This window comes from Panthera leo, chromosome C1, assembly GCF_018350215.1.
Source record: "Panthera leo isolate Ple1 chromosome C1, P.leo_Ple1_pat1.1, whole genome shotgun sequence".
Taxonomy (NCBI): Eukaryota; Metazoa; Chordata; class Mammalia; order Carnivora; family Felidae; genus Panthera; species Panthera leo.
This window is the reverse complement of record NC_056686.1, coordinates 196150967-196173609: the sequence shown is the minus strand read 5'-3', so window position 1 is coordinate 196173609 and position 22643 is coordinate 196150967. Positions and strand designations below refer to the sequence as shown.

Sequence of the window (22643 nt, the reverse complement as noted above, 5' to 3'; positions counted from 1 at the left end):
GGTGGTTAATAAGTAATCTTAATTCCACATTGAATTATATTCTGCTTTTTAAAACAGCAAAGAAGTGTACAGCAGAAGTGCATTAAGTGTTAGCAAAACTATGGCTAACATTCTCTCTTTCCTAAAGAAAATTACATGGAACAGAAGGCAGGAATTTTTGTCCTCCATAGAAAGGTGGTTCATAATGAATACTTTATATTCATTGCATTATTACTTATGAAATATCTGCTGACAGGGAAATGACTGAATAATATGGTATATCACCTTAATGTAGTATTTTGTAGCCTTTAAGATAAAATTTTTGAGAAAATTGCACATAAATATAGAATATAAATTTGATATGAAAAAAATAAATGGAACTCCAGGATAGTAAAATCATGTATGTAAATGGACAAAGACTGAGGGAGAAAATACCCAAGATGTTGAAGTTACAGGCACCTCAGAGAGAATGTGGGTTTGGTTCCAGACCATTGCCATCAAGAGGATATCCCAGTAAAGTGAATCAAATGATTTTGTTAGTTTCCCAGTGCATATAAAAGTTATGCTTATAGTATACTGTAACCCATTAAATGTACAATAGCATTATGTCTTTAAAAAATACATATTTAATTAAAATACTTTATTTCTAAAAAATTCTAACCATCATCTGAGTTTTCAGCAAATTGTAATCATTGATCACAGATGGCCATAACAAGTATAATGATAATGAAAAAGTTTAAAATATTGTGAGAATTACCAAAATGTGACACCGAGTCATGAAATGAGTAAACGCTTTTGGACAAATGGCACCAACAGATTTGTGCAGCACAGGGTTGCCACACACCCTCAATTTATAGCATCACAATAGCTGTGAGGCACAGTGAAGCAAAACAGAATAAGAGGGCTTGTAGGTGGTATCTTCCAGTTATATATTTTTTAATGAACAGGTCTACGAACCTACAGCCCTTTTGGTTTTGCCGTTATATAATAATAAGCGTCTTAACATAGGATAAGGAATAGAAGTCCATGTGAGGAGTTTCTGGGAAAGCCTATGTTAAGAATAAGGTGTTTCATTTATTTCATAACTTTAAGGCTTTCTTTCAACTATGTCATAATTAATTTTACTAAGAACTATTTAACATTTTTTCTAGTCAATACTAGTTAGAAAATGTTTTTTAAGAGCTTGAAATTATAGAAACACAATTTACTAATTATTTTATATATGTGTTTATTCATTCAAAAAATATATCAGGTACACATATTACACACACTGTGCTTGGTAACTGTTGAATATGTTAAAAAATTACAAGTCACCATCCCTTATCTTCTAGGAGCTTACAGCTGAAAGGACGTGATCAATAAGATTTGTCCACTAGACATTTTGCCAGTTGCTTTTGATATAACATCTTACAACCCAGTGGTAGTGGAAGTTTTCTCCTATATTTATGGGTGTGAAAACAGCTGAAAATGGTTACACATGTACCAAAGTTTATATAAGTAAGTAATAGAGTTAGCAGTAGAACCTAAATCTGGCTCCAAAACCCATTTTCCCCCAGTACACCATGCGACACCTTATTGGTCCTTGTATACGTTAAAGTAGACTTTAAGTGTATTAAATTTACCTGTTGGGTGCTTTCTGAATTATGAACTCTATTCTAGAAGAATATAGCAGTCACTTTAGTGTTGGCCTCATAGACATAAAACTCTAAAGGGGGCAAATAGGTATTCATAAAATGATATGGAGTATAGTGCTAAGTTTATGCCTAGAATATTGTATAAGCAGAATTAGCGAAAAGGTTGGTTCACTAATAAACCAGGGAATCATGGTGGTAAAATACCAAGGTTACTTCCTGAAGAAGTTGATATTTTAGGTAAGTTTTAAAGGATAAATAAAATAATCAGATGAAGAGGAAGATGACATTTTTAAGTAAGAACTACAGAAGAAAAGGCATGGAGGCAAGAAATAGAATGTTAATGGGCCCAAGACTATACATAGTATGGTATTTCTAAGACACGAAGGGCAAGGCAGAATTGGCTAGAGAATCGGGCCTAACAGGTAGACACCAACCAGATTTTAGTGAGCCTTTGTGACCTTCACAGGCATTTGAACATTATTCTATGGTGTGGACAATAGGGAATACTTTGGACTTTTTAGCAGGAGGGGTCACACTTAGAGAGGATGAGTTTCTCCTAAAATCTTACTTTTGACCAACTTCCCTGGTTTTCTTAAGTGTTCTGTATATCAGAACTTAGAGTATATAAAGAACCCAGATTAAAAGGTTTATCATCTCTGAGAACCTTCTATTTATAATATAATAGAGAACAGAATACTAGTTATCACAGACCTTAGAATTTAAAAATTCTTGTATAAACTACTATATGATAATAATATTACCTTTGATTTGTAATCCTCAAACAATGAAAGTAGCTGAAGTAAGGGAAATGCTGTCCAGGGAGCTTGAGTAATACTCCAGCAGACTGCCCAACAATGATAAATCTTCTGCTCTTTGCTTGGTTTCTATAGATCTCCTTATTAACAATTAATCTTACCATGAGATCATATGATTTTCTTCACATCTGGTCTCTAGTTTTTACAGGAACCTGGGATCTCTAGCCTTATTCTAATGCTTGTACTTATAACCTCTGATTTAAATGACCTCCAACCTACTCTTATCTCTGGTGTTTTGCGTGTGTCTATTCTTTGCCTACTGTCATTAATGATGAGACATTTAGATTGTCTATTTTAAGTCTTAATGGGTTAAAGCCTCTTTTGTTTGAGAAAGGTTTGGCCATTCCAACTATGTTTGTGGCATTATTACTTTAACAAATATAGTTTGACTCTTCTTGAGTCAGCGTTAACTTTTATTCTTATCTGAGCTGAATAGATAAAATTCACTTACACATTTTCTCCCTATGTGTCAAAAAAAAGCAAATAATATTCTATAAAACTGTGGTATTTAAAACTTGAATAAGATGTAGAGGAAAGGAGGCCCAGAGAGAAATGAAAATCTGAGTGGTTGACACAAGGTCACATTGCTACTTAGTAGCTATTTCTTTTATTCATTCTTTTTTTTTCTCTTGAGGCAGTATTAGTGCATTTCTCCTGGAGATAGATTCCCCTATCAATGTAAGCTGGGTGAATCTTTTAATTGCCGTAATATATTTTCTTATCATATTTGGTGGATGTCAGCTATGGCTCCTTGGAGATAATGTGGCTTTGAAAATTTTATTTATAGAATGATGTTATATTTATTTCTTTCAATATATGATTTATAACTGATATAAACTCTTTAATTTCTAAATGAACTGATTCAGTTTGTTTTTAAGGTCTTAGTGATTGCTTTTTCTGCATTTTTTTTTTTTTTTTTTTTTTTTTATCTACCGTGGTCTGTTTATATTGCTGCTAGTGTTGAGTAGTAACCCTTTCTAGAGATTATGTGTACTAATTTATTCATCAATTTCTGGGCTTCTCTATATTATATACAATGATTGACAAATTTTTATGGCACATCTTCTCCCTGCTTTTATGATTATAATTACTTTGTTGTCTTGAGCTATGTATTGAATTTCCTATTCATTGAGCAAGATTCTCAAGAGAAAATCATTTCTAGGCCCTAACATATCTGGGAACTTTCTGGAATGTACCAACAGAGAATTATTTTTTTCTTTTTCTAGTATATTTAAACATAAATTCATAGTTGTGCAGTGTAGTTGCTAGGAGCTGTAACTTTGGGATCAGAGAGGCACAAGATCAAAGCCTAGCTCTGGAGCTTGAGCCAGGTGGACTTTTAAGACTATGTTTTCTTGTCTAAATAATATTAATATCTGTCCTAGGGGTAAATGTGAGTAAATGAGGAAATGTATGGACATTTTGTCTAGAGCCTAGAATTGAGTATGTGCTTAATAAATCTTTTATTATTAGTTTTAAGCATGTTATCATTCTTACAAGTATAGATTTCTTATAATTATGTCCTTCATTTATTTATTACATTTTCCCATAATGGAAATATTAATAGGAATTTATATTAGCTTTTCTAGATTCAAAGAAGGAGGTTTTTTGATATTACCAATTTAGAATCCCAGAGAAAGGCAACATTGTTGTGTATTTGACATAAACAGATGCTGATACTGCAAAATTTCCCTTGCCTATGTAAGTGTTGCCCAAGAGTAAAAAAAAGACCAAAAAACAAACAAACAAACAAACAAAAAAATGTGTGTGTGTGTGTGTGTGTGTGTGTACACATATGTATATATACATACATATGTATATGGAGATCAGGGATCTTTGGTGGTAATGGGTCATCCAGAAAGGGAAGTTTTCATTCAGGGATTAGGTGGAAGGCAGCTATGCTAACCACTATCCCACCAACACTGGGATCAGGTAGAACACTAGTAGATGGTACCTGAAAACAAGAAGGTGCCAGGAGGATCATCAACATTATATTGTTCATAGTTTGCTCTGGTCATTCCATGATTTCAAATCGTAAGGTCTTAGATTTTTGGTTTTTTGTTTTATTTTTGTTTTTGCTTTTGATTTTTGTGTCTTGTGAGACTTAGAAACAACATTGTCTCTTTCCTACAAGAAATATGAATAAATAAATAGCAGGTTATTTCAGTTATTTGATAAATACGCTTCTACTAAGTGGAAAAGTCTGGAGTTTGTATCAGTTTTTCCTCTTGAATGTTGTCTTCTGAAAATGGATAGAAGATGGAAAATCTAAAGCATTACAATTCTTGATATTTTTAATTTTTTTTTGTTTCTCCAACAAGTGGATTACAATTAGCTGCACACATTTTACATTTATTTTCTTGGTTGTAATAGGAATTATCGACATAGCAGAAGTGTGTAGACCTTGGTGTTTTGGTCCTGTATCCATAATGAGATTACAAAAAGAGTTAATTCTGGCAAATTAAGATAGGACATGTTTTAATTTTTAAAACTAGCCTTGGCACTACCACAAGACAAAGATTCAGAATTCCCTTTGAGAATGTAAAGTTTCATAAGGTCAATGTGTCTATGTGTATATGTATATGGGTAAGGTCCCTTGGCTCCATTGATTCCAAGTTATAAAAATAGTGTGGTTATTTTTTCCACAGACTCTCCATCCACACTCCTACAGCCCCCAAGATTCTGTGCCAGGAGCATCTTTATCTTCTCCTATAATCCTTCTGGTAGATATTCCAAATATATAGTGAGAGAAGAAAAGATAACTTTTTCTCAATCCCCAGTATTGTGAAGTGTGAAAGGAACTCTGTAGTTCCTGTAAGCATCATATAAGAACTTTAGGGATAAAATATTGTCATTTGATTATATCTCTTTTTCTAGTACCTCTCAAATTCAAAGACCTGTCGGTCACATGAAATCACATTTGTATTCATGAAGTCATGAGATTTCAGAATTCATCATAGCCACTGTGATTTAACTGTCAGTGATCCCTGGAACTCCAGAAGGCACAATTCAGATTACATTACCATGAATCCACACCACGAAATTCCATTGTGGATTGGCTATTCTCTTGCTGACTACTAAAACGTAAAATGATTTTTAACATGCATTTTTAAAGCATGTACAGGAACTGGAACATAAAACTACCTAATTGAGTCACCTTGCTTAATTTCACTTTGTGAATTATCGGTTTTCTGAGAGGTTGTTTAACGGCTGAGCAGAGAAAAATAATTCTCAAATTTAAAGTATCTCTTTGGGCATTCCTCTTTCATGTAATGACTCTGGTAGAGCGCATGACAAAATCATCAGGAAACACAGGCTTTGAGTTTAGAATGCATACTAGCATCCCATATAATTCATTCATCACTCCAGAGTACAGGGATTTCAATGGGTTTGATTTGTCATCTTGAATATTTGTGTCTTCCTGTTGACTTACTATAGAACCGGGAAATAATAAATGATATTTTCTAACATTCCAAGATATATATGTGTTCTTCATTGCCAGTAATTTTGTATGTGGATCAGAATTCTTCTAGGAAAGGATTTCTGTCAAGGACTTTTTTTTTTTTTCTTTCTTAGGTCAGTTTTTCTTGTTGAGGGCCTGGTGTGTGAACTGAAGAATAAATAGTCTGAAATGTGTATTAAGAAGAGACACAATTTACAACATTTTGTAGTTTGCCAGTTTTAAAATGTGTAGATACATTTTTCTATAAAAACACAAGTGGTTGAACATGTTAGCCTTTTCAGAAATCATATATAATTTCTAGCAGGAGTGAGAATTGTTAAATTTACCTCAGTGTCTCCTCAAGTTAAAAAATGTATATATACACATACATACATACATACATACATACATATATAGGAAAAAATGTTCTACATTTAACGGGAAGGTAAAAAGAAAGCTTTACTTGACTTCATATAGCTTCCACATGAATTTATACACTGGTAATGGATGCAAACTGGAGCTTGAATAACAATACCCAGCATGAAAATTCCAATTGGTGGAATTTTATAAAGTATTTTAGAAAATGTTAATTATATGAAGCCTGCTTATCAACAAGTGATGCCATTTATCTCCTGCAGTATAAAGTTTATAAAATATTATGCTTTAAGAATATACAGAATCTAACTCTTTATACTATAACATTAGGTGCACATGTGTTATAACTAACTTTTCTACCACATAATCAATGCTGTGTAATATATGAGGACAGTAGTGCATTCTTAGGTTTGGAGATGATCATGGTGTTTATAGCCATCATTCTCTTTCTCACTGCCCATCTGAATATCTCAGGAAAGAGATGAGGCACATTAATTACAGGAGTTATTCTTCAGTGAACAGACTAACTAAAAGTAGGTCTCTCAGAGGTCATTCTTTAAAAAAATGTTGCCCTTCAAACTGCTATGGGTTGTTAATGATGTAAAATGTGTTTCTTGAAAATACAGCTCAATAATTTGCAATGATGATTTAAAAATCTAATTGGATCCTTATCAACTAATTCTCAGTAAGTTAATGTAACTGCTAATTATTATTATTGGTGACATTTAGAAATAGTGAAGTCTAATTTTGCCTTTAAATTATAAAATTTAAGGCTATATTTATAGAAGCCAAATTATTTAATACTCATGAGGGGACATCTCCAATAGTATTGTATGTAGAGAGAGCACCCATTAAATGATTAGAGATAGCCTAGGATTCATAGTTGGGTACACAAGTTGTACAGCGGCATGATCCTGGTTACTTACTATTTAATCATATTAAAAGTAACTGAAGAGCAAATAGCAAATAGCAGTGAATTACACAGAAACATAAAATTGTGTGTTACTTTTTTAAGGTTACACATTGGGGAAACACGTTGAAAATTATGGTCTAAAATAGCTTTGTTAATAATACACTTCTATTTGTATTTCTTTTTTCTTTTAATTTTTTAACATTTATTTATTGTTGAGAGACAGAGAGAGAGAGAGAGAGAGCGAGAGCGAGCGAGCACGCATGAGCAGGGGAGGGGCAGAGAGAGACGGCGACACAGAATTGCAAGCAGGCTCCAGCCTCTGAGCTGACAGCACAGAGCCTGACTCAGACCATGAGATCATGACCTGAGCTGAAGTCAGATGCTTAATGGACTGAGCTACCCAGGTGCCCCTCTATTTGTATTTCTTAATAAGTGTAAACATTAAGGCCATTGGATTTTTTATTTTTTCCAAAAAGGCTTTATTACATAGAGAGGGGAGGGGCTCAGTCCTTCTTGGCTGCTGCTTTCCACATGGCTGCAAGGATGTTGCTCAGCTCCTCTCTCTTCCTCTTGGTGTGGATGTGTCCCCACCCTTTTCTTGATGAACTTGAGAGTGAACTTGTCCTTGGAGACTTTGAGCAGCTCCATAGCTCTCCTGCTCGTGGGGGGTGAAGCCACACACCTCTTGGATCATGTCCCCCACGAACTTGGTATGCTTGGTAAGGTGCCCACAGTGGAGGCTGTGCCTAATCTTGCTCATGTTCTTGGTTACCTTCTGGCACTCCTTGAGGCCACAGCCATAGGGGAAGTGCAGAGCCATGGCTCCTCAATGGCTCCTGCGGTGGAGGGAAGGCCATTGGATATTTTATTTCACCTCCTTTTAGGGAAAGCCATCCCTCAGGGTGATACTGACAGAGAGGGGAAGATCAGAATAAACAGATTTCCTCGATTACTACAAGACAGTAAAGTGTTGTCTTTCCATGATTTTTTATTAAGTTCAACCAATGTTTTTAGTCATCAGAAATTAGTCATGGATAAAACAGCTAAAAATCCTTGGGGCGCCTGGATGGCTCAGTCGGTTGAGTGTCAGACTCTTGATTTCAGCTCAGGTTCATGAGATTGAGCCTCAGTTTAAGCTCTGCACTGACAGCACAAAGCCTGCTTGGGATTCTCTCTCTCCCTCTCCTAGCCCCTTTCCTGCTCTCTTTCTCTTAAATAAATGAACTTGACAAAATCATTGACTTATTAGAGTCAAAGGAGACAAAATAAAATATATGAGACACTAGATGATAGATGTTACAGAGAATAATAAATTAAAAAAAGCAACGAATGTTGGAACATTGAAATTGTAGTTTCACATAAGGTTGTCAGGGGAAGACTTGCTGAAAAAGTAGCATTTGAGCAAAGATCAGAGGGAAGTAAAGAAGATGGTAAATCTTGGTGCAGGCTAGTAGAACAGCAAGTGCAAAGGCCCTGTGTTGGCTGTGTTAAAGGAGGTAGTAAGAACTGTGTGTATGGTGGGTAAGAATATGCAAGCAATGGGGTGCCTGGGTGACTCAGTCAGTTAAGCATCTGGCTCTTGATTTCAGCTCAGGTTGTGATCTCACGGCCCATGAGATTGTGCCCCATGTCGGGCTATGGGTTGGCAGTGCAGAGCCTGCTTGGGATCTTTCTTTCTCTCCCTTTCTCTTTCCCCTTACCCTGCTTGTGTGCACTCTCTCTCTGAAAATAAACTTATTTTTAAAAATGCAAACGTCATTAGAGGTGGGGTTATGGAGACAGCAGGGGTAGGAAGGCATGTAATAGACTATGGATTTAATTTTTAGGCACATGAAAAGTTATTGTTCAGTTCTGAAAAGTTGGGTGACCTGATTTGACATACTTTCCATACTCTGGCTCTTTGGTTGAGAATAGACTGAAGGAGGTCAAAGGCAATAATCCAGGTGAGAGATTGTGTTGACTTTGTTGAGAGTAGTTGCAATGGAAATGAGGAGTGGGATTCTGGATACACCTTAAAGGTAGAGAATCTGGAGGGTTACTGAGAAACAGGGTGCAGGATTTCAAAGCAAAAGAGGAATACAAGATAATTTCAAGAGTTTTTATCTGAGGAGGTGGTAGGATAGAATTGCCATCAACTGAGGTGAGATGAAGGAGATTGTGACATTTGCTGTTTGGGTGAAGTGTAGACCATGAGATCAGGAGTTCATCTTGTCATGTTATGCTTATTATGCTACCTGACATCCTGAAATGTTAAGTACACAGCTGGATATATAAGCCTGGAGTTCTGGAGAGAGGTCTTTCAAAAAGGGAGCCATTAATATATAAATTTACATCCATAAATCCAGATGACATCATCAAGGTATGAGAAGCAATTAAGCCCACAGTTCCTCCCAAGCAAAGGCAATGTGGGCAGGCAACCACATCTTTTATCATTTATACTGACATGACCAGAGTTGGAGACAGAAGGTCATTACTCAGTGCCTCAATTTCAATCTCTGTCTCCTTATTTTTCTGCCTTTCTCTCTCTGCCCCTGTCTCTTAATCTTTGTGTGTCTCAGAGATCTCTGTTTCTATTCACCTTGCTCCCTCCCTGCCTTTCCCCTCTTGCTTTGTCAAGATAAGATTAAACCCTTTTAGGAACTACTCAGTTAGTCATTGTCTTAGCTGCCTCACACTAAATAAGATTGTTGAATGGGATCTCAAAAGGCACATAACAGGATTAATAGCTAATTAATCCTATTTACTAAGCATCAGCATTTTTATGGCACTTATGATCCTGATGACCAAAAATAATAATTCTAACATATATGATATTTGTTTATAACAAAATAAAATGCTTTGATTTTTTTGTATTAATGATATAAAGTGAAAATTTTTGTATATAGAAAGCATACAAAGTAAATAAAACCTACAAAGAGACATAATTGACTTTAGAAGGTGATTCTTCATTTTGAGTAATTTCTCTTTATTTGTAGGTCTTATGTAAAAACAAAAAGAAGCTATTCTGGCCTAAATACAATTAAATGTTTACAAAGTATATATTTTAAAAAATATGGTTACTAGTTATATGTCATGTACACAGTTTTTGCAAATGCAGTTCTCCCTTAGGTAAAACACATCCTATATCTGTGTATTAGACACAAGTATTAATATAAGAAAAAAATTAATGTTTAAAACCAAGATACATAATAAATACTAGACATGAATCTACTTTCTTTCATAGGCATGACTTTCTTTGAGGCCAGTAACCATGTAGCAACTCGAGATAAATGTATGTAATATGGAACAAATAGCTGCCTTCACTCAACAACAGCCTTATCTGTCTATCTGCCTGTCTGTCTGTTCATCCATCCATTCATCTACCTCCTTATTTACTTTTGTTTTCATTATAAATTAAATTTCTGAAACATTTGATATTAAGTGGAAATGTGACACAAAACAAAACAGAATAAAACAGTTCTTCAGAAAGGCTTTCTATGAATTACTGAATCTTAGAAGTATATTTTTAATATTTCAGTGGAATTCCTTCCACGTCCTCAAAATCATTAAGTTTCCTTTTAGTGGAAGTGCATTAAATATATATTTAACCTGTTAGATTTTAGCAAAGCAGATGATTTAACCTGCCCAATGAGTATATTTACCCAAATGGTTCCTTCCTCTTTATCTCTTTTTAGAGCAATGGTGCAATTCTATGAGTGAATGAATTCCATTCTTTTGCTTCCCCTCCAAATTAATGGTACAGAGTCAAAGACAAGTTATGATAGATATTATTATTAATATTATTAAACTATTAATGTCATTAGTTATGAGAATCTGCTAACTCAAATTATACTTAATAGTTTTAAATTGATTTACAATTTTCATATTTTGTTTTAATTACATTCCACAACTGGGAATTTGTCAGTGTATTTTAGTCAAATATTAGAAAGTATTAAATATGGCGAACAGTCTCCAGAACCAGACCCATACAGATTTGAATCTAACTACCGTAATTTTATCTTGTGTTCTTTAACAAGATAATTATCCCTCTGTGCCTCAGTTTCCTATTCTATAAAATGAGAATAATAAAAGGACCTGTCTGAAAATACTGTAAAGGAGAAGGATGATAATTCTTATAAAGTGTTTATTATAATGCATGGGGCAGATTAAGAGCTTAGTAAATGTTGGCAAATGTCCTATACAATTTTGGGAGAGGACGATTAGTTTTTTAGAACGTGACCATCATTTCTGCTATGCTCACCTACCCAAGCCTATGGGATCCTCGGAAGATGTAAGGCTCCACAACTTAAACAATTCTGGCTTTGCATTTCCACTCAGTGGAAGGCTGATGTGGGTGGATAATTATTCATGGACTCCTCTGCTTTCTGGGTTTTGTTTAAGTTTATCCACTAATCCGTTTGGGAACCTACAGTAGGAAATCAGAGTGATAAAGGATAGAGAGGCTGGGTATTTGTTTCCTTGGTTTCCTCCCTGTGAGATCTTTATCTGTGTTCTTCAACAAAGGAAGCCGACTCTGTGAGACTTTCCTTGCTCTGTATATTTCTCTTCTTTGGTTTAGTTTTGTTGGGCCTGGGGCTGATGCCAGCACAGAGGAGCTGGTCTCATTCCCACACTATTCTTTGTTATTCCCCTGTACTGCTAACAACTTTATAAATGAATAATTTTTATATTAACTTTCTTTGAATTATCCTAATTTGTTTGTGCCATCTCTTGGTTGCTAGGACTTTCATAAATTGGGGAATAAGCAAATAGTCCCCTGTAGCTAGGCCATTTCCTAAAAGTGCTGCCTGGGAGGGGGACTTGGGCTACTCCGTCTATATTGCCTGAGACTTCCCTTCTCCTCCCAGATTTAGTGTATTTTTTTTTTTTTTTTTTTTTTTTTTTGTCTCTTCTCTTCTGGATACTAATGTGTGGGCTTCACCCTAAATCCTTTCACCCTCCCTCTGGTTTAATCTTCTCAATGGTTTTAAAGTTTTTAAAGGCAAATACCAAGAAGGGAGTTATCTTTGGAAACCAGTGAGTTAAGGGAACCCAATGATCTAGCTATTTCCTTGGAGTTAAAGGAAGAAAAATATAGTATTTATAAAAGATAACTTGATTCCTAAAAACATGAATTAAGAGACAGGTCTAATTACTGTGTATATGTAATTTTTTTTTAAATGAGATCTTTTTTTTTTTTTATGTTTATTTATTTTTGAGACAGAGAGAGAGCATCAACGGGGGAGGGTCAGAGAGAGGGAGACTGTAATTTTTTTTTAAAAAAATGGTAAAATGTTTTCTACCATATTATGTTTAAATATATTTATATATTAAATTAAATATATAATATATTTAAGTGATATAAATATAAATATATTGTATATAAATATATTATTTCCTTTATTAAAAAACTTTGCCCAGTTTGTAAGTCATTCTTGAGCCCATAGCTTAATGAAAAATAAAGATTCCACAAGAGATTTGTCAGTTATTTTTATACTGTTGCAAAGATAGAGCTGATTTATCTAAGTAAGATTGAAATCCTATCTACTATATGCATTTCCAACATAAAGGCATTATTGTTCTAAGTTCTGTATTTATGTTATAAATGTCTTCCAAGTAGTTTAAAAAATATCAGACCCATACAAATGAAGCTTGTAGAATTTGCTCTTGCCCTCAGTCCCTCTTCCTCCTGTAGTTTTTCATGCATCCTACTTTTGTTCCCATTTCACTAGGCAAACATTAGCTTGTAGCTTATGCACCCAGTGCCCCCCCCCCCCCCCACAAGCTGGCATTCCCTGAAAAATTAAACAAGAGGGACCAAGCAAGAAAGGACAATTTCTTATAGGTATACTGCATAATTTCCAATAAGGCTCACTAATATTTCTTTTAGTCTCTGGGTCCTCAAATCATTGCTAGTTTACCTACTTACAAGAGAATGAAATATATTTGTTGGAAAATGAAGTGAATTATATGATCAATGATATTTTATTTCATAATAGAAGTTTTTATGGTGTTTTTCCCAGCTGACATAAAAAGTATCCATACACTGCAAAACAATTACAAGCACTCACAATTATTCCAATACTTATTGTCCAAATTAGAAGAAACTAAAGATAAATTTGAAGGCTTAAGGCCAAATATGCAGTGGAGAGACTGGATACCTTTAAATATATATATATATATATATATATATATTTATTTAAATTCAAATTAGTTAGCATACAGTGTAGTGTTGGTTTCGGGAGTAGAACCCAGTGATTCATCACTTACATGTAACACCCAGTGCTCATGGAAAGGGGTAGATTTTAAAACTAGTGCAACTATTTGTGTGTTGGTTTTCTTAGGTCCATGCACCAGGACTGACAATATGATAAACTGTCATTTCTACCTTAAACCCTCACCCTTGCCTTTCATTTGCAAATGAGCAAGCAAGTGGCTTGTTTTTAACACATGGACCATTAACTGCCTTCTTCTATTTGCATAGTAATGATAGTGAACCAATGGTGATTTACTGCTTTAACTTGTATCATAAATAACAGATCATTTACGCTGCTAATTACACTCATTTCCATATCAATAATGCATTCTGGGTTGGGTTGGACTACTGCATTAGAAATGGAATGGAATGACAAATTGATTCTCCACTAAAATGATGTAAAACAGGTATCTATTACAAATAGATACTGTTAAGTAATGTAGATAAATACAAAAGACATTTTTATACACTATCCTGTAACTTGAAACACCCAAAAGTATAGAGATTTATCAGAAAACTATTGTCCCATGTAAAAGCAAAAGTGCAACTGTTGTTTATATCTGTTGAAGTCTGTCAGCACTTTTTGACTAGACTATCATAATCCTGAAACCTTTGTCTCCTGTTTACATTATGGGTGGTGGGACAATTAGCTTTTAGCTCCTATTATGTGACCCTAAACTGCACTCACAGTCTGCAAGGTATTTTTAAAATATAGGCTTTGCTTCAAAAGGGGTGATCATGAAAGTTTGTAAATAGGTGGTACAAACTCATTACTTCTGCAGAATCATCAAAGTTCATTCAGTAGTTGCCTTATAGATCAGTGATATTACACACTCACACATACATTGCCTTATAGATCAGTGGTGTTATACACTCTCACATATATTGCATACTCATCATTAATATAAAAGTTCCTCAGAGTTCCTCTGTGTGTGTGTGTGTGTGTGTGTGTGTGTGTGTGTGTGTGTAGTCACATAAAGAGAAAGACAGGGGGAGAGAGAGGGAAAGGAAGAGAGACCCAGAAAGAGTGAGATGAGATTTTTTTGAGAGATTAATAAAATATCAGCTTCTTTGTTTCAGCCACAGAATAAAAATATTAAAACACATTGAAATACATAATTAGAAGAAAATACACTATGAAAAAGGACTAATTTGTACAAGCCATAGCCACAGTATTTTTAAAATAGTTTAATATACATTTGGCAATAAAATGCAATCAACAAGTAACTACAACATCAGAAATTATAGTTTGAGATTTGATTTAAACCCTCTAGGAAGAGTGATGTCACACACTTAACAATGGGGAACAATGACAATATATTTCCAAAGTTGTTAGAGTTTAAAATACTTCCTAAAGAAGCTCAGACAATGTATAAATGAACATGGTGATGAAAAGTCTTTGATTGTAATTTTTGACACCAAAACATTTCTGAAGATAAATGTTTTAATATGTGAAAATTGATTCAGAAGAAAACTTTATGATTATAATTGAACTGAGGAGCTAATAATTCACATGATTAGGTGACTTATACAGCATATCAAGAATTTGATTATTAAGACAGTTAGTGGACAGGGACAAAGAAATGAAAAATATATAAACTTTTCTGTTCCTCCAAATTGTTGTTTAAATGATGGACATCAACTAGCAAGAAAATGCTAGGAAAGATTAACAATAGAGAATAAGCAGAGGGTTGATGGAGGGAGGAGGACAAGGGATTAAGAAGGGCTACATTCAACTGATGAATGGATAAAGAAATTGTGATTTATATACACAATGGAGTACTACGTGGCAATGAGAAAGAATGAAAGATGGCCCTTTGTAGCAATGTGGATGGAACTGGAGAGTGTGATGCTAAGTGAAATAAGCCATACAGAGAAAGACAGATACCATATGTTTTCACTCTTATGTGGATCCTGAGAAACTTAACAGAAACCCATGGGGGAGGGGAAGGAAAAAAAAAAAAAAAAGAGGTTAGAGTGGAAGAGAACCAAAGCATAAGAGACTCTTAAAAACTGAGAACAAACTGAGGGTTGATGGGGAGTGGGAGGGAGGGGAGGGTGGGTGATGGATATTGAGGAGGGCACCTTTTGGGATGAGCACTGGGTGTTGTATGGAAAGCAATTTGACAATAAATTTCATATATTGAAAAAAAAAGGGCTACATTGGGATTAAGAAGGGCACTTGTGAAGAGCACTGGGTGATATATGTAAGTGAAGAATTACTAAATTCTGTACTTGACACCAATTTTACCATATATGTTAGCTAGAATTTAAATAAGAAAATAAAAAAAATGGTAGGAGAGGATAAATGAAACACAGACACTTATCTTAAAAGTGTTATTCATTGACAGATTAATTTATATGTAGTGAAATGATGGAGATACATAGGTAACCAAGAAAAAGAGAGAAGTGGAGTTATGAATTGCTAGTAAATTTAGTTTTCCTCAGATGTGAATAATATTTCTCCCTGAATCAATATTACTTTTTATACTATAATAATTATGACGAAAATGCAATTAAATTTTATTTTAAAATATAAATGTATTTTATTTTGAGGAGGCTTTTTGATGTTATTGTTTTAGAAAACAACTGCCTAATACTTTGGGAGAAGTATGCAATTACTTTATAATAATATATTGATTATTGGAAACATTTTATAAGGATACACACACATACACACATATACATACGTACACATTATGTGTCAGTAGATTTTTTTAAATTTCAATTTCAGGGGCACCTGGGTGGCTCAGTTGGTTAAATGTCCGACTTTGGCTCAGGTCATGATTTTGCAGTTTGTGAGTTCGAGCCCCACTTAGGGCTCTGTGCTGACAGCTCAGAGCCTGGAGCCTGCTTCAGATTCTGTATCTCTATCTCTCTCTGCCCCTCCCCACCTTGTGCTCTGTCTCTCCCTCTCTCTCAGATATAAATAAACATGAAAAAATTTTTAAAAAAGTACTTTCTAAAAAATAAAAATAAAATTTAAATTTAAATTAAAAAAATAAATAGTTAAGGCATTCAAATTATTCAAAATTCAGAGTGCCTCAGTGATTTAGTCAGTTGAGCATCTGACTCTTGATTTAGGCTCAAGGCATGATCCCAAAGTCCTGGGATTGAGCCCCCCATTAGGCTCTGCAATGAGCAGGGAACCTGCATAAGATTGTCTCTCCTCAGCTCACTCACTCTCTCTTCCTCTAAAATTAAAAAAAAAAAAAAAAAAGTTGAAAACTCAAAGGTACAAAAGAAAACTCACTCTTTGACAGTCCTCCTCACCCCTGTCTTTCAGCCACCCAATTTTAGTTTCTAGAAATGATAATGTTACTATTTTCTTGGATATCCTTTCTGAGACACTCTATAATATACTTTTATATAATTACACATATATAGATATATTTTTATTCCCTTTTCACACAAATAATAACATATTGCAAATTGTGTTGTACCTTCCTTTAAAAGATATAATATGAAGACTGTTCCATATCAGTAAATAAAATTATGTTTTTTAATATATGGGTAAATGTCAGTATCAAACTAAAGGTTATTAAACATTGATTTTAACTTCAGAAGATTTGAGCCGATCAATAATGAGTAGATTTATAAGACTAAATTACATTCTTGAACTTAGTATTATAATTATTTTATAATGACCTTTTCAAGAAAGCTTTAAAAAAATCTGCTTACATCTTTAAAACATATATAAAAGGCAGATGTGACCGTGAATACCTGTATTCATATTTCTGGGCAATATTTTTTCATGGGTACATAGTTAACATTAGCTATCACCTATCGGATTATTTTTCTATACATCATAAATAAACATAGGTCACTGTCTCTGGTAGAATAAAGTGATTGAAAAATTGATGAATGTCTTTCTGCTTACATTTTTCGTTCTGAAGACAAGTAAAAATTTTATTATGGACATAAGTAAATAAGGTATTTGTGATTTCTGTAAGTATATATTGAATTTCTCAACTGTTTCATAGCAGCTCTACTTCTACAGCAGAACAATCTAGGTGCTAAGCTAAGGCAATCTGGCTAGGTAAGCTACAACTATCAGTAGAGGGCACACTCATTGTTCTAGTAACAAATCAACTTGTTTTGTGTAGCAAGTTTGAGTATACGTATTATTTGATGCATGACAGTGGAGATACATTTTAGGATATCACAGGACCTTCTTATTTTTATGTAGCCTTGAAAAGTTGTTCCCTTCTGATTGGAAGTGGGAGGAGAGCAGGCTTTTATGATCATAGATGCACTATACTCATTTCTTGTGGATGTATGTGGTTTAGCTGAATGGAGGGTAATTAGAAGAGTCAACAATAATAGCACAAAATTTCACTGATGTGTCCTCTCTAGTGTCCGGAATAGTCGTTATTTTATAGCCTAGGCAGTGCTAGATAGAGAGTAAGTCTTCAATAAATATTTATTTAATAAATAACCAATCTATAGGTTTGAAATTAAAAACAAAGATTGTCTTTTTGTTCCAATAACTAAGTAGGCATTTTACATAGGAAGGCCTGTATGAAACCCAAGGAGACAGTGGGAGTGGGGAGGAATTTAAAGATGAGTTGTCAAAAGATATCTAATAACTATGAGGAAAAAATTAAATATGATTAATAATAGTTGTAGTTGACAAGAATTATGGATTATATTCTAAAATTTGTTATTTTTAAACATTTGATCTTATGTGATTAAACACAGACTGCCAAAATGCTATTTCGATTTTAATAATATATTTTGGTGATTAAAAAAATACTATTGAGCCAATTAGGACTACAGACAAATCTTCCCATCAGTAGTTCAAGTCACATGGTCAAGTAAGTGTCTGTACACACCTAGTGAAAATGTACCTTAATCAAAGGTTCTCTTTGTCCAGCATATCACCTTTTAAAAAATTGAATACACAAAACGAAAGCTAAGAAGAGAGAGCACCAAATGCACAGATTTTAAAGAATGTTAAAAATAGATGCACATGCAGAATTATAATTATTGTTAGTTTGCCTATGCTGTGTAGATAGCAATTACTTAGTATTAATCATTTTCACATATGTATTTGTACACTAATCCAGAAGCTCACAGGCAGATATCCCACATGTAGGTAAAAATAAGCTACATGCATGCCATACTTACTTCATGCTCCTACTTGCAGTGTGAACTGAAATTGATCAGTATGTCATTTTCCCAGTATAGATGAATGTAATATTACCAGTGGTCACCAGCTCTTGACTACTGGCTGAACTTTATATATGGTCTTCTCTCTTTGCCTCAAAGGTGATACCTCTTCTGTGATTCAGATGGACACTGTCAGCTTTGGGCACCTTCTGATGTCACTTTCTAAAAGACAGTAGCTAAATTACAAAACTTTAGTTGAACACTGCATGTGGTGACTGTAATATGTTTTCTGTCCATAGGATTGTTTCTCTTAGTATGCTTATCATCTGCATTTGCTTGCAATTGGGTTGTGTTTTTATTTTCTCTCCTCATAATTATCTCTGTGGAGTTAAGTATCATGAATATTATTATATCAGTAGCTCTATTCAGTACTTATTTACTCAGATTATCTTAAATTTTTGACAACTTTTATTTCCCTTACCTTCAGAGACATGTCTAGTAAGAAGTTGCTGCGGCTGAGGTCAAAGGGGTTGTTACCTGTTTTCTCCTCTAGGATTTTGAAGGATTCCTGTCTTATATTAGGTCTGTCAACCATTTTGAGTTTGTTTTTGTATATGGTGTAAGAAAGTGGTCTAGTTTCATTCTTTTGCATGTTGCTGTCCAGTTGTCCCAGAACATTTGCTAAAGAGACTTTTTTCCATTGGATACTCTTTCCTGCTTTGTCAAAGATTAGTTGGCCATACATTTGTGGGTCCAGTTTTATTCTATTCCATTGGTTCTCTATTCTTTTTCATTGGTCTATTTGTCTGTTTTTGTGTGTGGTGCATCTTTATAGCATATTAACAGTATTTGACCTAGAAGTCTTAGCTCAGAGTAGAATATTTTTGCAGGAAGCAAAAAGACCCCTAAAAATAAACAAACACAAAACATTATATAATAGAATATTGCTATGATCAATCCATTCTTTTAGCAAGCGTTTATTGAGCCAGGCACTGTGCCATGTGCCAAGTATACACTGTGCCCTGACCTCATAATGCTTGCCATCTACCTGGAAAGAGAGCCATTCAGCCAGTAAGTGTGAGGTATTCCATGAAGGAAGCCCGATTGTTACCCTATCATGCTCTTTGTAATACTGGAAGGGTAGTTTATTAAGAAGTCTAAAACAGGACTTCAGAAATAATGAGGCTGTACTTCTGAGTAAGATGCAGAATGGAACTTCTATAAGAAGGCGTGCTTAAAGTGAAAAAGCAAAAACCGTGACTGGGAAGACAAAGACTTTTGTGGATATAATTGAGACTTTTGATTTGTTGAATGGGAAGACTCAAACAGATCCCATTCTCTATAATTAAAGCACATTATGTATACATTTGAAGAGGTAATTATAAGACCTTGCCAAATGAGTTAAAAATAATTTAATAAATATATTTATAAAGCAAGAAATTAAAGTATTTCCCTAAGATTTAAATTTCATTTATATTGAGCATAATGGTAGGCTGGGCATAGCTTGTCATTTCTAACATACCAAACATTAGTTTCTAAGTGGAAAATTAAATTGTGCAATATTGTATTTACTTCTTGAAACCGTTTTCAAGATACATTAACATATAAGAATATATACTTGACTATATTTTTGGTGAATAGTGTATATAATATTTCTGAAATTTGGATTTAGGTATGAATGTTATAAAATAGAAATATCTATCATGATAATCTATTTAGGTATTAAGAAAAGGCATGAATGTCTGATATTCTCAGAACTTTTTCTGAAAGCTCACTAGATATTTTAGGTTTCATAATGTATTCAGCAATATAATTTTTATAACTTTGCACTTAGACAAATCCATTTTAATGTAAAAGATATTTAAGAAATATATTGAACAAAATAGTGTAAATAAGTTAACTTACATTTAAAATTTTTCTTTTTAATGTTTATTTTTGAGAGGGCGGGGAGGGGCAGGGAGAGAGGGAGACAGAATCCAAAGCAGACTCCAGGCTCTGGGCTGTCAGCACAGAGCCCGATGTGGAGCTTGAACCCATGAACCATGATACCATGACCTGAGCTGAAATTGGATGTTTAACCGACTGAGCCACCCGGGTGCCCCATGTGAACATTATATTTTAAAGTAGAAAACACAAAAAAGCTTTCCTACTAGAGCCAGTAATAGTGTTGTAATGCATGAAATTTTACAAAATCACAAATATAATCAATATTCTGGGTCCAATTAACTTTAGACACTGATTAATTCCGTTCTAGGTATGGATTGATTGCATAATATATTCATGTCTTAAATCATATTATATAAAAGTGAATAAGGTGCATTTCACTCCTCTAACACATAGCAAGTCCTCAAAAATTAAGTGAGAAATTGGAAAATGAGTAAGTGAATCAATTAAATTATTAATGAATTTCAACTCTTTAAAAGAGGATCTATTATAATACTATGCATTAAAGACAAATATTTGTATGTGCACTGACATGTATATGTTTTTATGCACCCACACCCAGTATCTTAAAATTACAAGTAATATGAATGTTGCAAACTGAATGTTTATGTCTTCCCCAAAATTCATATGTTGGAGCTCCAGCCCCCAACGTATGGTCATTTGGAGTTGGGGACTTTGGAAGGTTTGGATGAAGTCAGGAGAGTGGTCCTTTCATGATGGGATTGGAACCCTCATAAGAAGACGAAGAGACAAGAGAGCCTGCTCCCTTTCTTCCTCTCCCTCCACCTGTGCATATGCTAAGGAAAGAACCTGTGAGCACCCAGTGAGAAGACCATCTGCAAGTCAGGTAGAAGGCTTTCACTGGCTTGCCTGGGTGACTCAGTCAGTTAAGTGTCTGACTTGATTTTAGCTCAGGTCATGATCTCAGGGTTTGTAGGTTCAAGCTCTGCACTGATGCCATGGAGCCTGCTTGGAATTCTCTGCCTCCTTCTCTCTCTGCCTTTTCCCCATTCTCTCTCTCTCTCTCTCAAAGTAAATAAACATTTTTTTTTTTAAAGGCAGAGGGCCCTCACCCAAAACCAAATCTCTCAGCACCTTGATCTTGGAACTCTCAGCTTCCAAAACTGTGAGAGATCAATGTCTGTTGTTTAAGCCACCCATCCTAGAATATTTTGTAATGGCAGCCCAAGCTGACAAAACAATGTCTAACTTAGGATGGAGAATTATTTAAAGTCAAATCCATCTTGTCTTTTTTGGTTTATCACCATGTTTAGTATGATTCTGAAGAAGTTCAATCTATGGGTACCTACATACATAGTTCAGATGCCTGCAAATTTCCCTGTTTAGTGTGTTTATCTCCACTACTTCTAAAAGCAGGGCAAATATTTACTCTTTGCCTCCCCTTGGCATCTAGTTGCAGTGACTGCATATCATATCATTAGTGTCACTTACAGATACTGGAAAATCACCTGTCTGTGCTGAAAGACACTGTAATTTTGAAAGGTCAGTTCAAGTTTTCCAATAGCAATTTTGGATTGATGCAGAGTGAATTTTGAATGTATTCTTACAGTTACAAAATATGAATCTATAGCAGAGTTTACACAGTAAGTTATTAAATACTGTTTGAATAAGATATAGGCAAAAAGAGTAGCATATCTTGTTTCTCTACATAAAGGGAAGTAGAAGTACTGCTGTTTCTCTGAAGCTTTTGTATTGCACTGAAATTCAATATTTAATAATCTTAATTGTAATAAACTAAACTGTGTAGGATTATATTATGGAGCTAATTCAAGGTAAAAATACCACAGATACCAGTTGTCCAGGTAATGCTTGCCTTACATTAAAATCTACCTAAATCGTTTGCTGCCATGAGCTCTGTGTGGTAGGTCACTTAAATTTCTTAAATAAGAAACTATTTTATAACTAGAGCTTACTTAATTAGAAATCTAGGGGAAGTACAATTCATTTTAATCAAAAGCATTTTAAAGTTACTAATTTAGGGGGCGCCTGGGTGGCGCAGTCGGTTAAGCGTCCGACTTCAGCCAGGTCACGATCTCGCGGTCCGTGAGTTCGAGCCCCGCGTCGGGCTCTGGGCTGATGGCTCAGAGCCTGGAGCCTGTTTCCGATTCTGTGTCTCCCTCTCTCTGCCCCTCCCCCATTCATGCTCTGTCTGTCTCTCTCTGTTCCAAAAATA

At 34.5% G+C, this 22643-nt stretch overlaps 1 pseudogene; it reads right to left on the bottom strand.

The window, feature by feature from the left end:
• Positions 1-7661: 7661 nt before the first annotated feature.
• On the bottom strand, positions 7662-7978 carry LOC122228205 (annotated as a pseudogene).
• Positions 7979-22643: the final 14665 nt, after the last annotated feature.